Below are 11737 nucleotides of genomic sequence, written 5' to 3'. Positions count from 1 at the left end.
GGCTACAGAACTGGGGACCAAATACTCTCTTCTCCTACTGTTCTGTAATGGGAACTCTCACATCAAGGGGAATAGTAAGCTGAGTTGTCTCTATTTTGGTTTTGGACTTTGTGAACTCTCATATAGGAGCCTGTAGGCCAGCTTTGACTCCATATCTAGACTCCATGGAGGTGAGGACTTCAGCTTGAGCCTGAAGACTCAAACATGAGGGGTCTATTCATGTGAAGAACTAAAAGCCCTCTAGAGTAAGTCCTATCTTGAGAAAAGAGAAAAAGGAGGAAAAGAAATTTGGTTCAAGAGTAATAGGCCACCATCAGAGATAACACATTCAGTCATCCTCAATTCCAGACCAAGGCACTCACACTAAAACCTAGAACAGCAGTGACAACAGTCAGCATTCTATGAGTCAGAGCTGGAGAAAGAAAGTAGTGAAAGTTTCAAATGCCATGCTGATCATACCTGAAACACCCCCAAGAACTCCCAGAGCCATATGTGAGGACTGTGGCAGAGAACTAGAACAGAGAATGCCAACCACAGCTGCTCACCAAGAAACATAAGTGACAGCTGCCAGCCAAAGATACATTCTTGCAAAGGCCCTAATTTTTCATCCCAGAGCATCTCTCCACACAGATGTTAGAGACAGCCCCAGCTGGGAATGTGGAGAATGGGTATCAACTGATCCTCCTGGGAAGGAAGTATGTGACCCATGAGTTCTCCCCACCATATGCAAACCCTTACCTCACAACCACCACCCCACTGATGTAGCAAAAGATAACATTAAAAAATAACATCATACTCATTCTGATATCTTTGGCTACAGTTACTAAACTGATGAACTCCAGTCAAAAAACAAAAATGTGAGAGACAAGAAAAATAGCACAGTTGATAGAGGCTTTGTTCATCCCTCTTGCAATCAAATCAAAATTGTGACAGAAACATGGAACAAATAGCAAGCAAAGTCACCTAGGATCTAGATGAACAGAAGCACTACAGCTAGGGAGAGAAATAATTAATCAACCTAAAATGAGAGATGGTAGAAGGGGGCAAAGATACAAGGCTGCCCAGTATGTAGAAGCTGAGTGGGACAGAGGCTGTGGCAGCAGCAGGCAGTTGGCAGCTGCAGATGCCTCTTAATGGGGCCGTGTCCATGAGCAGAGTTTGGTGATGCTGTACTTGCTCACTCTGAGCACCAGTGCCTAGTTAGCACTACAGGGGCCCCAGGGACTTACAGGAGGACACTGAGTTGTCAGAGTGAGGGCTGGAGGCAAGGCTCTCTCCTGAGCAGAAGTGTCAGCAGTATCCATTGTTCTTCTAGTGAGACCACCCCCGTCTTGGCATGCAGGCTCAGCACCACCATAGCTGAGACATCATCAAACTGGATAACAGACATTGCTCTACCCAGAGAATTCTCTGAAACTCCTCTCCCAACTCATAGCCCCACCTAAGCTACATCCAGTTGTGTCCTCCCAGCAAGCCACTTGCTGAGCAGTGCCAAGACTCACTCTGGTGGCAGCTGGCCTTGGTTTCTGGTATGGTTTCTTGAGGCAACTATAAGCACAGCATCTATGGATTGCTTGCTGGATCTTAATAGTTGGCTCCAGAGGGGCACAGGCTGGGGCTAAACTTGGCCTGCAGCTGAACCCCTCTCAAGACTGTGCCACTGGACACCTACTACACAAAGTCACACTAATAAGACTAGGAGACTTAGGAGCTTTGCTTAGTACATAGAAACAGACACAGAAAGGCAGCCAAAATGGGAAGACAAAGAAGCAGAAACTGTATGAGAGAACAGAACAGAGATCCAGAAATAATGGAGTCAAGCAATCTAACAGAAGCAGAGTTCAAAACACTGGTTATAAAGATGCTCAATGAACTTATGGGAAGTGTGGATGAATTCAGTGAGAACTTTAACAAAGAGATAAAAAAATCAAAATGGAAATTATAAAAGGGTACCAGTCAGAAATGAATAACACATTATCTGAGATGAAGAGTATATTACATGGAATCAACAGAGTGAATAAAGAAGAAGATTGAACCATTGATACAGAGGATGGGGAAGCTAAGGACGCTCAATCAGAATGGCAAGAAAAAAGAAGCCAAGACTATAATAATAATTTAAGGAGCCTATGGGACAAAATTAAATGTAAAAATATCCATGTCATACGGGTAACTGAAGGAAAACAAGAAGTTGAAGAGCTATTTGAAGAAATAATGATGGAAAATGTCCCTAACCTGGTGAAAGAAATAGACATACAACCCCAGGAAGTTCAGACAGTCCCATAAAAGATGAACTCAAAGAGGTCCACACCGAGACACATCATAATTAAAATGCCAAAAGTTAAATACAAAGAGTATCTTAAAAGCAGCAAGAGAAAAGCAGTTAGTTACCTACACAGGAGCACCCGTAAGACTGGCAGCTGATTTCTCAAAAGAAACTGTGCAGGACAGAAGGGCTTGGCACAAAATATTCAACGTGATGAAAACCTGGGATCTACAACCAAGAATACTTTATCCAGCAAAGCTATCATTTAGAGTTGAAGGACAGATAAAGAGCTTCCCAGACAAAAATAAGTTAAAGGAATTTATCAGCATCAAGCCAGTATTATAGGAATTGTTGGAAGGACTTATTTAAGAAGAAAAACATGTATCAAAAATAGGAGTAAATAATGTTAATAACTACATTCCTATCAACAAGTACCTCAAATGAGAAAGAATTAAGTGCTCCAACCAAAAGAAGGGTGGCCAAATAGTTAAGAAAACAAAACCCCTACATATGCTGCCTACAAGAGACTCACTTCAGATTAAAAGACACACACAGACTACAAGGAAGAGGATGGAAAAAGATACTGCGCTGAATGAAATAAGTCAGAGAAAAGACAAATATCGGATGATTTCATGTACATGTGGAATCTAAGGAACAAACAACAACAACAAAAATGGAAATAAACTCATAGATACAGAGAATATTTTGAGGTCTACTAGACGGGAGGGGGATTGGGAGGATGGCGAAAAAGGGCAAAGGAATTAAGAAGTTCTAATAGATAGTTACAAAGTAGACATGAAGATATTAAGTGTAGCATAAAGAACACAGTTAATAATGTTGTAATAAATATGTAAGGGGGAAGAGAGGTACTAGATTTAGTGGGATGATCACTTTCTGAATTATATAGATCTTTAATCACTATGCTGTACAACTGAAACTAATATATTATTGTATGCCAACTATAATTTTTAAAAAAACTCATTGAATTGTACAATGTAAATATGAGCAACTAATTGTCTATTATATTTCAATAAAGCTGGAAAAAATAATGATAGAATATTCCCATCCAAAAAAAAAAAAAAAGAACAAAAATGCGGAGGGACCTGGTGAGAAAATGAAGAGCCATGTGACTGAGTTGATTTGATGTAGTTAACTGAGGAAAACACCAAGCATCAAATTCCATCAGACTCTTATTTATTTTCCATACAACTCTGACCTTAATGGCTCAAGCTGTGGGTTGAAGTCAAGAAAACAGTTCTCCATTCTCCTTTGAAAGGTGACAAGGTTACCTTGTGCCTGCCACTTAATTTCACTGACTCCTCCAAATACATTAAGAAGAAACTAATACCCATGAATTACAGAGAGGTTTTGAGGACTGACGGCATTTTCCAGATTTAGTTACAGGAGGCATTTTCTGAATTCAAAGTATCATTACAGCAGGATTGACTTCTTCGAACTGGAAGTAGTCTTTTCTCTTTACAGATTCTAAGAAACTGATGCTCGGAGCAGAAAAGTGACTCCTCTGAGTCACAACCAGTCAGTGGCAGCCTCAGAATGAGCAACTATCTGTCTCTCCTGATGCATCTCTTCTGGAATCCACCCAGACTGACCTGGTGGATTTTTTGGCAAAGAGCAAACATAAAAACAGCAAACATGGCCCATTCATTATGCCTGAAGAATGCAGCTGTCCAGAAAAATATCATCTACTCAGAGCCCTCTCAACCTTGCTTTTCCTAGTCTTGCTGCCACTGAAAACTTTCAAGCAGGCCAACACCATTTCTTTGGACTTTTTTCCCAAAGGAATGACTGGTTCTTTCTTCTAATTTCTACTTAATAATGTTATGTAGGTGAACTTTCTTCTTCCCTCATTAAAGTAGTGTTGGGTTGGGTCAGAGGAAAGCTTATTGAAGGTCTTTGCCTGTGTAACCAAGCCCTGGTCTTTAATTTTGATCTCCTCGACAGTATCCCTAGTGCTCATGGCAAGAAGACACCTTCAGTTGGATTATGAATTCTGAATTTTTTTACCTGAAGTCTTGAGCACTCCCTATACATAAAATTTTAATATTATTGATTTCAGTGTGTCTGGAAGCCTTTTACTTTCCCTCTGAAAGATGCTTAGGCAAAAGCTTGCTATTAGGTTAAACAGTGTCAGCATCTATACTGTAAACACTAACAGGCTTCTGTACTTTGCAAACCAACATTTACCTTCTATTATTCTTTCCTTAAAGAGCCTTCTTTAGGGGTACAGCTCCAATCCAATGGACAAAATGGACATCATGCCAATTGGAACACCATCTTTTCTTCTCTGTACTCCCCTCAACATTGGATCTAGATATTTCAGACATCTTCATAATACCATGAGGAACCCTGTGATAATTCAGGAGCCGATTTCACAGCCAGTGGGCTCCATAGACAGGCCCTCTGACATCTCACGCCTGGCCATTTCACTGCTCATTAGCCCCTTTTCCAGAGAGTGAGCAGGGAAAACAAAAAGAGATGAAATTCAAATGCATCCTTTTGCTTCCTATTAGCTGCTCTACTTAAAAGTTTAGTGGGAGAGCAGGCTGAAATTTTTAATTAATAAAAGCATAAAGACTGTCTCTGCAGCTCATTTATTTAAGCATTTCCTTCCTTCTGAAATTATCTATAGCACAAAACATATTGACTGTGGGACTAGACTAAGGGAGTTACTATGATGACAGTGTTGGCCAGAGAAAAGATGATCATGGCAAGTAACTAAGGAAAGAAAACTGACAACAGATTTCTTGTTTAAGGAATATAAAACTTTTTGTTATCTCATACACCCTTGCAGAGTTACTTTTATTAAATTATAAAATAGACTATATTATGGCTAGTAAAAAGCAAAATAACTCCTTTTTTTTTTTATCTATTTAGCACAGAAATTCCACTACAGAGAAAGTCATACTTATAGGAATAATAAATCTTAATAATGCCATCAGGAAAACTGACTTTTAATGATAAAGAATTTACACAAGATACTAAGTAAACATTGCACCAAGCTAATCCAGGCTGTTAAATAAACAATTAACAATGATCATGCGAGGTAAACCCTTCAGAAAGAAGAAACAAAATTTCAAGCTGTGGACAAAGAAAAATACATATTAAATTTAAAGATGTAGACAGACTATATCTTCCTTTACAAAAAAAAAAAAAGCATCACATTTTAATATTTGTTTATTCTGACCATTATTCTAATATTTCATCAGAAAATTATTTTCCCTCTAAATACATGTTTTTTTCTATTATATCCAAGGCTGAATGCTTTTACAGAAGGAATACATCTCTAAACCTTGAAAAACATGATAAAATATATAATTTACTGAAATTCACTTTATTATCAATTTATAAGAATATATCTGAGGCATGTGATGAGATCTCCTACATGTATGATATAGGCTCTACTTCCTAAGTTTGACCCCAAACTCAAGGACTAATCACCCATAGAGCTTGGGGAAATATAGAGACTGAACTGAAATAGAAATCAGCTGGGTTCTAGCCCTGCCTTGTCACCCACCAGCTGTGAGACCTTGAACCAGCCACTTCTCTCCCTGGGCCTCTGCAGGAAATTGTCTCAATGTGTCCTCTAATTCTAAACTTTTGTGATTTATAAGAAGAGGAACAGGTTACATGAGAAGAAAACCCAGCTGAGTTAGAGAAGTTCAAATTCAAAGTTTAATTGAAGATATAAGTAGTACTACATGACAGATTCCAGAGCCAGAAACCTCTAATTAATTGGAGATGATGAGAGTGGAAGTGGGAAGAGCACTCTCAGTCCAGAGTCTTGAGTATAGCACCACTGTTTTATAAATTTTACTATTTCACCTAGATATAGCCAAGCTCTAAAAACTCTTTGCAAAGAGAGTAGGGAGGATTTAGAAGCCATAATGCCAATCTATTAACCTACCAATGGGGATAGATATTTATAGTGACTGAAATGCTCCCCAGAGCTATTTAGAGTGACTGTTCCTGTTATTAAGGTAACTAGAGCTGTGAATCAGTCATCAAAAGATTACCCAATGAGTACAAAATTAGTTAGGGCTAAGCTGGTGCTAAGAGAGGAAAGAATAGCATGTGGAACTATAAGGTCAGATTAAAGAAAGCATTCTTAACCAAGGGTCTCAGACCTAGGCCTCAGCCTCAAAGGATCTATGACCTTGCTGAAGCAGTGTGCAAAATTACATGTAATGTGACCATGTGAATTTTTCTGAAAAGAGTGTTCATTACATTCATCAGCTTCTCAAAGGGGTCTGTGATCACTAATACTTCATAAACCACTAGGAAACCACTAGGAAACACAGAATAGACTTAAGATAGACAGGGAGGACTCTGAAGCAGTTCTGAAGAATCTGAAATCGGGAGCCAGAGCTGAGTGACAGGGTGAAGATTCTCCAAGAAGGGTCAGGTCAGGAAGGAAGTTTCAGACAGGCCTGGTTTAGGTCAGGTGGGATTCCACAGTACTGACTTCAAGGATCCCTGGAGGGTAAAGTCCACAGGTCAGCCACAATGACTCAAGGCCCCCCCAATAGAGACCTCACTCACATGTGAAGCTGCAAAGACTGCTAGATCACCAGGGCAGGGCTCTTGGAAATCCTGTTGAATAGTGGAGCCATTCCTAGAGGACTACTCATGAACAGATGAGAAGCATCAGACTGGGTCCCCTTTACCAGCTTCAGTCTAACTCATACCAAGCCCCTCTGACTGAGCACTGCCCCTCTACCTCATGTCTTTCCTCTTCCCCTAAGTTCATCCCTTGATTTTTCTATGGGTGAAGGGGACACCGTGGGAAGAGAAGATAGGTTTGGTCCCAGGATACCAGCAGAAACATATGAATATTACCTCTGACAAGAGCTTTTGTTAGAGTAGGTGGTTGACACTTTAAGCTATGATAGCCTTTCAAATTGAAAGTTTAATTAATTAAAATTAAATTAAAAATTAACTTCTTCTGTCACACTAACCATATTTAAAATGCTCAATAGCTACATATGGCTAGTGGCTACTGTATTGGACAAACAGCAATAGAACATTTTCGTTATCACAGAAAGTTCTTCTCTATATAATCTAGCACTACACTGTATGGCATAAGCAGTAATTACAGTAGTGATTCAGAAAAGGTAGAGCCCCAAAGTGAGCAGAAATAGCTTCATAGAGGAAATGAGACTTCAGTTCAGCCTCAGGGGATGAGAAGACAGTCTGAGAGGTAGCATTTCATTCAGAAACCATAGTAAGAAAAAAGGTAGAAATAAGAAGAGGAAATGGTCACAGGCCTGGCTGGAGCTTGGTGTATGCTCATGATGAACATATACTGCAGGAGTGAACGAATATATGGTAAGGACTAAGATAAGTAGATAGGCTGGAGGCAGATTGTACAGGAAGTTCAATATCAGGCACAGTGCTATAGGCATAACAGTAATAGCTACTAACACTGGCTATCACTTATTTAATGCTGATGATGTTTCAAGCTTTATACCAACATATCTATATAAAGTATTAAATTTACTCCTCACAACACCAAGAGGTAAGTACTTTTAACTCTATGATGAGAATGACAAAACTGATATTTAAAGAGTTAAGGTAGCTAATACTCAAGATCACACAGCTTGGAAATGGTGGACTGTGACTTGAACCCAAAACCATTGTCGCCAGTACTTTCATCTTACACTTTTGTCCTCCTTGCCTGTCCTCCAAACATCTTCCTTTTTAATTAGAATGGGCTTTTGCCTCCACCTTATGCAGTGTGTATCAAGCATTTCCAAGGCATCTCTTCTAGAAATCCCTTTACCTTTTTCTAACACTAAGGGGAAAATATTCTCTTAACAGAGCTCCAGCCCTTAGTAGTTTAGGATGTGTGACACTAGCGAGAGCAGAAACATGGCAGAAGGGGTTTAGAAAATGGCAGAGATTAGCCCTGTGATGTGAATAGGAGGCATCAAGAAAAAGATGTTGGTGTGTTCAAGGCCTCACCAACTTTTGAACTGATGTCTAAGCCAAAAGCCATTTCTCTGACATGACAGCCCCATCTCTCAGATGTTCAGGACAGGATCCTGGTTCCTTGTGCTCCTGGCATCTTTGTGGTCCCTCTCATTGTCTCTCATTCCTCCAAAGAATTTGTTTACTACCTTCTTTTGTAGGTTTGGGTTTGGAAATTTGCAGGTATGGGCTCCTTCCTCTTATAATCATGGCTAAAATTTGAGCTGGCTACTCCTGGAGCAGACCTGGCCTTGGACTATAAACATATATTGGAACAAAAGGTTTCCTACAGGAGAAAGAAAGTAACATGCTTTTCCACACTTCTGTGCTTTTTCTATAGAAATAGAATACTTCATTAAGTTAACAAAGCATAACGATGCATCACAAATTATTGTAGATAAAAATTGATTACAGCATTTAGAGCAAGATTTAAAGAAATACATATACTTTGTCCCTACCTTTAACAGTAATCACTCAGTGTTTAATCTAATCTTGGCTCTTTCTCAAAGCTTAAACTATAATTCACCCTGTATTTTTCCTTGGAGTTTAAATCCTGTTTGGCTTTTTTTTATTCAGGGCATTAGAGATTTTGGCACCAACAAATATTCTTCGTGGTTTCTCTCCAGCTTTTCACAATTGTAGCAGCCTTCACACAGCTTTTCAGTGAGAAGGTGCCCTGCTGCAGTCTTAGCATTTTAATTAACAGTCTTGCTGTCTAATCACTCTGCTCCTCTGCATGAGAGACTGACCTTCTACTCCACACCATTTGCCAATGGCCAAGAAGAGAAAGTGATTAGACTCAAGCCACGTAATATACATAGCGTTAAACACACACATACACATACACATACAGTAACTTTTCTCCGTTTCTAGTGAAAAGGGGTGAGTTGACACAAAAGAGAAGGCCTTCTTCAACCTGCCCCTTCATCTATGATAGTCAACCGTTTGTTTTCTTACTTGTTTGTTTCATAAGAGCTAAAGACCTCCAACTCACTCATAATCTTCCTTCTACCTACACAGTATTTAAACAGAAGATAATATTTTTAAGCCAAGATTGAGAAAAGTTTTTCTACAATATCTTATTTTAGTAGGTTGTCAGATATAAGGGTAAAACATCCTATTCCTATGTACAAAAATAGACTCCAAATTTGTACACCATGGGAATCAGTTCTCACTGAGTTCTGTGAGGAAAGTTGCTCTTATAACAGAATCGAAATCACAGGGAATGCCAAATGCTGACTGGTAAATGTGGGGAGTGCTAGAGTTGGAAAATCATCATTTTGTAACCACCAGGGCAAAGACTGGCTCAAGCAGGGATCATCAATGGTCGCTAAATCTAGAGGAGAATGTTGATGAGCAGAATATCTAATGGTCTTAAAAGGTCTCCTTAAAGGTGGGTGAACAAAATTTGCATCACCAGTGAAAGGCAGATGAACTTTGTGTGCCTCCAGATGTGGTGCCATTTGAAGATTATGCCTGGAATACATAACCTGAACCTAAGCATCAGGAAACATCAGACAGACCTAAAATGAAGAACATTCTATTTTAAAAAAATAATAAATAAATAATAATAATAATAATTCTTTAAAAATGCCAATGTTCTCAAAAGACAAAGAAAGGCTATAGAAATGCTCCAGATTAACAGAAAAGACTAGATGTGATGCCTGATCCTAGACTGGATCCATTACTGGTGGATCATGGAAACATGCTTTAAAGGACATCGTTGGGTCAACTGAAAAAACTGGAATACAGAAGTAGATTAGACGAAAGTATTCTATCAATGTTAAATTTAGTGAAATTTATAACTGTGTTGTGGTTAAGAGGCTACCCTTATTTTTAAGAAATACACACTAAGGTATCTAGAGGTAAAGGGCCATGATATATACAACCTTCATTCAAATTGTTCAGAAAAAAAAATTATGTGTGAGTATGTAGGTATGTGTTAGAGAGTGTGTGAGCATGTGCATTGATAAAGCAAATCTAGCAAAATGTTAACAATAGGTGACTATGGAGAAAGAGTATATGGGTGCTCTATGTTCTATTTTTATTCTTGCAACTTTTTTATAAGTTTAAAATTATTTCCAAATAGAAAGTTCACATCGACGGCCGCCCCCCCCCCCCCCCCGCCGCCCCGCCACACACACACAAACACACAAGCTTGTGAGGAAAACTTCAGGAAGGAGGGAGGACTAACCATGTCCATCCTCAACCCTCTCCCAGTTTTTACCCTGTCTTCATTTATCCCAGCCCCCTCACTCCTCTAAGAGAGATGACTACTGCCACCATTATAACTGTTTCTGGTGACAGTTTGCTCTTCTTACCTATCTTGGATTAGATTTTAATACGTAGGTTTTTTCTTTTGCACCAGCTGAAAAAAAAAATGAAAATACTTTTTGAATTTTGTCTAAAAAAATACTCTAGGGAAAAAGAAACAAAAAGAATAGAAAACTCAAGTACAAACACAGGTGAGGTTACAGACAGATTTCTGATCTTTAAATTATCAAACTCTTGACAAAATTATTTGGCTGGCACCATTTCCTACACCCACCTAAATGCACCTAAATTCATCTCACCTCTTATTTAATTTGACTTTCCCACAGTTAATGTACCTTTACCTATTTTTCCCAGCAAAGTTCGAGCCCAGATTCATTAGTGACCATGTGAGCATGATAGCCAGTGCCGTTAGCCCAGAATTCTCTCTGCCTCATACGAATGACTTAGGTTTCCATTAACAACTAGTGCGCTCACCATGATCAGAAATGAAGTGTAGCTCCTTATTCTCTGCTCTGAAGAGCTAAGTATGTATCTTAATGTCTTACTGTTAAGTTGAAGGGAGTTTTGCCCTAACTCATGAATTGTGCAAGAATGAACTACTGCAAAGTTTGAGTATGGTAGCTAAATTTCAATGGGGCGAATTTAAAGATTTTTAATGCTACTTACAGTGCTTAATAAAAGTATTATTTTAATTTTTAAAAGTCATGCTACTGAACCAATAAGTTTCTGTTTATAGTCTATAGAAGGGTCTGCAGCCCTCAGCTCATTGGCAGACAGTGTTGATAGACACTCAGGACCCTGTGACCCTCCATGGGTCAGGTGCCGTCTCTGCCCATTTGTCTAGGTGTTTCTGAAAACACTTCAAAGGGATCATACCCTGAGCCATTGCCATCGCCACACCCTCATTATTACCCACATCTACCCCTTCACCTTCACTGTCAATGGCATAGCAAATACGGAAAACTCTTTACCCATGTAATAATAATGCAAATGACCAGAGAGAAGACATGAGATCCCAGACCTCCTCAGTCCAGATGCCTCTTTCTCAGATCCCAATCTAATATTGCTCTCAGTCCTAATTCCCTTCAGTCTACCTTCCCAAGTAGTTTATTTTTTGTCGTTCTATCCAGGTTGAGTTTATATTAGTTATGGTAGGCTAAATTGCTGTAACAAACATGTCCACAAATGTAGTAAGTCAAACACAAAAGAAGT

Source organism: Pteropus alecto, unplaced genomic scaffold (assembly GCF_000325575.1).
Source record: "Pteropus alecto unplaced genomic scaffold, ASM32557v1 scaffold92, whole genome shotgun sequence".
Classification (NCBI taxonomy): domain Eukaryota; kingdom Metazoa; phylum Chordata; class Mammalia; order Chiroptera; family Pteropodidae; genus Pteropus; species Pteropus alecto.
This window is presented reverse-complemented; position numbering follows the sequence as displayed.